Raw genomic sequence first — 6,091 nt, 5'->3', positions numbered from 1 at the left:
TAGGCGTGCCGTGGCGTCGGCGCGTCTGTGCGGAGTCGACGTCGTGTCCTGCTAGGTCCCCTCCGTTTCTTTTCGGACAGCTGCCCAGGGTAGGGTGCCCTTGTCTGTGCCCGGAGGCAGGAGCGTAGGGTGTCTCACGTGCCCCTCCTCTTTGGACGCTAGGCTTCCGCCTTGTTCCTTCCTCTCCTCTTCTGTCTCCCACGGAAGTGGCTCTGAGGCGCGGGCCACTGAGTCCGTCGTTACCAGGGTGTGGGTGAGCGTGACCAGGGTACGTTCTCCGGCGTCGGCGTCCACCCAGAGGAGAGGAGCAGGGTAGATCTCACGTGGGCCACGTCCCAGAGCACGTGCCCTTTATGCCCGGAAAGTACGTGCGGTGGACCTTTGTGCGGCCAGAGGGGAGACGAGTGGGTGCCCCTTTACCCACGCGTCCTAGGAACTGCTGGGAAGTTGTGGAGGACGCGCGCGGGCTTGCCAAGATACCTGGGGGTGTCCCGCCATAGTCCCACGTGTGCAGAGCCGAGGAGACAAGCTCCGCGCCTGTCAACGCCAGGGTGTGATGGCTGTGCTTCCCGCCGGAAGGAGATTTAGGGGGATGACGGGATCAAGGTTTTCACTGGACGCGCTTCTTTGTGTACAAACTGCTTCTGTCTAACGACCCCCCTGCCCCGGCTGGCATCCGTGCCATTTCCGAAGGACGCGTGGAGTTGATTCTTCACGCTTGCGCCTCGTTCGGAAGTTTTTGGTTGGCCCGGGGGTGCCGGTACACTCGAGTAGGAACCGGAGGCACTCTCTCTCGAGGTTGCGCGGGCGGGGGTGTACGCGGACCCCCCCAGCCCCCCGTTCACCGGCACCGTGGTGGTCCCACACTGAGTGATGGGCGTTCGGTTCTCTCTCGTTGCAGAGGCGGCAGAGCGGGAGGAAAGGAGGAAGAGGGAAACCGGGGACGTCGGTCATCTCCAGGCGCTGGTGTTCTGGGTGAGTGCGTGCTCTTTTGTTCTCTCCCCTTCCCCCGTCCGAGATAGTCTATTTCATCAGAGGAAAAAGTCAGTGATTCTGCTAGTTCAGCAAGGCTCAAGAAGGAGGGACTCCCAGGTGGGATCGTGGCACGGGGACACTGGTGTACTGTGCCGGAGTTCCTGGCCACGGTAGGAAAGGCTCTCGAGTCAGATCCTGACTGGGGGGCCGGAAGAAAGAGGTGCGTGGACGAGCATCTGTGTACGGTTACCCTAGGTGATCGGTGCGTAGCATTTGAGGTCCGTGTCCTGCGGGGGCGGGGAGGGTGGAAAGGGATCGGGCCCGGGCCGCTTGCACCGGCACCAGGGCCCGGTCTGGGCTCCAGCCTCCGTGAAGCCAACCGCCCGTGACGTGATCACTCGGCGCCCCACCTCACCCCCGAGAAGCAGCAGTGCCAGCCCAGCCCGACGTGGGGGCCGGCGGTGGGGAGACCCTTTGAGGGGGAGCCAGGCCTCGTGGGCTTTTTGCCTCCTGTGCTCTGAGTGGAGCCCGTGATAGCCGTTCCTCCCGTCCTCTCCTGATCGCTCTTGGGCCCGGCTCTCTCCGCCGTGGCCCTCCACCAAGCCAGGAAGGACTCGGGGACGTGCCCTTGCGGGATGATGAAGAGGGGGCGCCCGCTGGGCGGCGTGGAGGTTTGGCACGGGGCAGCCCTCTGTGGGGCTCCTTGCACTCCCCAAGTCTGCCTCTTGACAAACCAAGGAACTTGACAGTGTGGGGCCTTCCGGGAGGTGTACGTCCCCTTCTTCCGTGTGGGACATGTCGCCTGAGTGGGTGCGTGACCGGCAGCCGGAGGTGTTTTCTTTCTGTCTCTGTTTCTCCCTTCTCCTTCCTGTCTTCTGTTGAAACAGTCTTGCCGGGAGGAGGACGCCTCCTACCCTGGCTCAGAGTAATTGAAGGCTTCTCCAGGCGGGCTGGTGAGCGTGTGGCGCCGTGGTTTAGCGAGGGGTCGGCGGCGCGCCTGACGTTCCGTGGTTAGCGAAGGGCGGAGGCAGGGTTCGAGCAGCAAGGGCAGCGTGGCATTTCTGGGGTGACACTGCCTTCCAGAGGACCCTGTTTGGCCATCCCAAGAGCCCTTCACGGTAATATCTGGGCGTCGAGTCAAGTCCTCCGGCGTGGGGCGTGGGTCCCGGAAGACGTGCACTCAGCACGGCGGGGCTCTTGCGGCTTTTCTTTCCTCGACGCGCCTCAGTACCGCGGCTTGAAAGAATTGCCAAGGCCCGGAGGCGCAGCAGATTCGGAGTCAGAGAAAGAGAGGAAGGCGTGCTGAGACAAAAGCCAGGGAAAAGGAGAGAAGATGCGATCCCGTCCCGTCCCGTCCCGTCCCTCCGGTTCTTTTCAGCACGGAGGAGGCGTGGTGCTTCCCGAGGCGGCGGTGGACCAGAGCTCTCTTCTCTTTCCAAGGCCTCGTGTCCGCGGAGCACTTGGCATCCAGAGTGTGTTCCTTCAGCCAACATGGGTGGGGCCGGTGGCGGCAGTGCCCCCAGTGGCCCACCCCGCCCTCCACCCAAGTCAGTGCGACCAGGCAGGCGCTGAGAGGATGCTTAAGGGCAGGAACCTGTGTCTAAACCACATTCGCCAGTGCACCGCAAAGAAACTAAAGAGGAGTCCGCGGTGGCTCCCAGTCGCTCCGAGGTGTAAAGCACAGCGAGTTGGCGGGAGCCTACACCCAGCCACACACCCACCCCGGGGGTGTCTTCCCATCCCTGGCCTTCCCCTGGGCGGTGTCAGGAGACTGACCCGCTCCGGCGTCTCTGGGGCAGCGCCCGGCGGCCCTCCCGACGGACCCGTGCGTGCCACCGTCCACGCCTGAACACCAAACCCCACTGCCACCCTCCCGCCCCCGGGCCGCCGCGGGAGAAGAGCCAGGTCCTCGGGGGAAGTCCATCGTCTTGGCATAGGAGGCCGAGCTCGTCCCGCACCGCGTCTGTGCCTGTGGGCTGCCGGCCCTTTGCTTCGTTCGGGCTGCTTGCCCCTCGGTGACTGGTGAGAAGGTGCCTCGCCGGGCACCGGCCAGACGTGACTGGATCTCTGTGCTCACGCTCAGAGTGTTTCCCGAGGCGTTAGGCAAATGTGGGCTGCTAAAGACACAGCTGCCGGTCCAACGGCTGGGTGCCTGGATGGGGAGTCGTAACGGCAGGCTAAGAGGACCCCACAGAGACGAGGCCCCGCAGGATGCAGGGCCAGAGTTTGAGGCGCGCCCCTCTGAAGTGGCCGGGTTGATGAGCCATCCTGCCTTTGGCAGGTTGGGCAGAGGTTGGCATTTCGTTTTTCCCTCGGCAAAGGGCAGAGGGAGAGGGCCTGGGGGAGGGGAAGGGGCAGGGCAGGTTGGCATTCGTGGTGCAGTAGTGCCATCAAGAGGAACGGGTCCGCCGATCCCGCGAACCCTGTACCCGTCCCTTCCTGGGGAGGAGTGACGAAGGATCGAAGTCGGGAACACTGGACAGTGGCCCCGGGAAGTCAAGGGCTCCGCCTGGGAAGGGGCGGGAAGCGTGGCCCAAGGCCCGGCGGTGCCGTGGACGCTCCAGAGACGGGCAGTGGCACAAGGCGCACAGCCCGGCCGCCTGGCGTGTGGGGCTACAGGAAGTGGAGTCTCGGTGGACCCTGGTGGCCGCCACGTCTGGGCGGGACTGGAGGAAGCTGCTCCGAAGGAGGCCGGGCCGCGGTTCTGCGGGCATTTGGCCGCGTGTCCCCCCTTCCCTTTTGCGGCAGAGGAGGTTCGGCCTAGGCGGGCCCAGGGCCCCGGAAGCCTCTCTGGGCCGCGGTGCGGCCCAGCCAGAGACCACCGCGGGCAACGGGAGTCCTGCCGCCCTTGGCGGCAGCGGCCGAGGCGGGCCCACCGACCTTCTTCTGTCCAGCTCAGAGACGACACGTGGAGCCTGGCTACCCGGTGCCGAGGGCGGCCGAGGCCCAGCGAGAGCTGGCAGTCCGAGTCCAGAAGGGGACGGCGCTCGCGGGACGCAGGAGCCACCGCAGGAGGAGGCCTTCACCTGAGCCGAAGAGTCCAGTCAGTTGGTGGCTGCGCTGCCGTCTCGCGCGGTCTCCGGGATGGTGGCCCAGGCCTGACCTGGCCTGTCCCGAGGGCTCCCGGACGGGGCTCCCGGAGAGGAGAGGGCAGGACACGAGAGGAGAGGAGAGGAGCTGAGCAGAGCCCCGCCGAGTGGACCCCCGGGCCGTGCATTTGCAGCAGGCTTCAGCTTTCTCCCCACGAGGCCCTGAGCCTCAGTTCAGCGATGAGAAGGAAAGGCCCCGGCTTGCATTGCGGCCTGGCCCTCCGGGTCTCGGCCCTGTGCTTGCACCTGCAGCCCAGCCAGGGAATCAAGGGGAAGGGGTCTGAAGAAGCTGCCTGAAGCTCACCTCTGATGGACTGAGAGGAACGCCTCCCCCGCCCCCCTTGACCACCCTCTCCCCCATGACCACCACTCGTCCAGCTTGTCTGCCAAGGCCGGGAACGAGGTGCACACTCCTGGGCACGCGGCGGTGCCTTCGAGTCCCCGGCCGACCCGATAGGCCGCTTCTGGAGCAAGCTGTGCGGTGGCCCGTTCCTGCCCTTTGGCCCAGCTCTTATCTGCCGGGGCGGGGGTGCGTGGTGGGCTGGTGTGTGTGTGGGGGTCCGGTCCCGGGGCGGGGTGCGGTGTGGGGGAGGGCTTCCGACTGGGAGCAAGTCTCCAGGCTGGACCCCTCCCTCCCTCCACACGTACCCCTCCTGGAAGGGCGCCGAAACCCTCCCCGCGCCCCTCTCCTTTCGCGCCTGTGAGTCGCCCGACACGTTGTCAGGCCATCTTACGTGGGCAGAGCCTTTCCTTGGGGCCGGGTCCTGAGGTAGCTAGGCGCTCTGACTGGTGGCCCGCCGCAGGTGCTCTCAGCACCCTCTGGCCGGGGCCAACGGCGGCACCTGCAGAACGTGGAGCCGCTTGTGAAAACTCCCAGGAGTCTTCCCCAAACGAGAGGACCCCCGGGTCGTCCACGGGGAGGGAGGCCGAGGAATAGGGCGTCCCCCGGCCGCAGAGTTCCTGTTCCCGAGGTGAGCTCGGGTGCGGAAAACGGACCTGGATCCCCTCGCTGCGGCCGGTGCCGTCCCTCTCTGCGTACCGATCGATCGTGGCCCACTTGGCGTCCCATCGCCAGTGGGTCCTGGGTACCCTGTGTCCTGCGGCACAGGAAGGGCCTCACGGGATGCGGCGGGGCCTGGGATCGGGACTCTCCATGGCGGGAGCAAGAAGTACAGAAACCGAAACCCAGATCCAACTGCGAGAGGGTGGAACGTGCACAGCGCCCCTGCATTGCTCTTCCTCGTCTGCGTCTGGGAGCAAGCACTAACGAGGACACGTTCTCCGGGCTGTCTGCAGGGTGCTGCCCCCGCCAGGGGACCGGGCGGCCGTCTCCTCCCCTTTCCCCGTGGTCCACGGTGGCTGGGCCCGGGGCCTCCGCCGGGGCACCGGCAGCGGGTCCTGGGTCCCCGGTGGCCCTGAGACCCCAGGGACCCCACTGGCCGGCCTCGCTCCTGCAGGGAGGGCCAGGATCCAGGGGCCAGATGCCCTGGGGTGGGAGCTTCAGCTCCCTGTTCCTGAACATGGCGGCTGCCGAGGCCACGGCCCCGAGGGTGGGGAGCGCGGCGGGCCTGGCAGCCAGGGGCTCCTCGGTGGGCGAGCCCGGCCCCGAACCCCACCGCGTGTGGCTTCCACACCTACCGCGGAGGCGTGCCGGGCGGCCAGGTTCGGCCCGGGAATCCTCCCAGTGCTCCGAAGCCAGCCCTCCTCCCCGTCACGGGCCTTCCCCACGGTATGCACAGGCAGGGGCTGGAGGCCGTGCTGAAAAAGCTTCCGCTTGATGGCACTGTTGCTCCAGAAATGCCCAGCGCCTTCGCGAGCGTGGCCTCTCCCTCCGCCCTTTGCGGATCAAAAAAGGCCCAGGGAAAAAGGCCCAGGGAGGCCCAAGAGCCACCCAAGCCTTCCGAGTGGGGGGGGGGACCTACTGGGGGGTTGGGGGAGGCGGTGTCTCTTCCTTTTGGGGCTTCTTGGCAGTAGGAGCGCACAGGTAAAGACCTCCCAAGGAATCCGTGCCTCGGTGGGTCCATCTC

Source organism: Delphinus delphis, chromosome X (genome assembly GCF_949987515.2).
Source record: "Delphinus delphis chromosome X, mDelDel1.2, whole genome shotgun sequence".
Classification (NCBI taxonomy): domain Eukaryota; kingdom Metazoa; phylum Chordata; class Mammalia; order Artiodactyla; family Delphinidae; genus Delphinus; species Delphinus delphis.
This window is presented reverse-complemented; position numbering follows the sequence as displayed.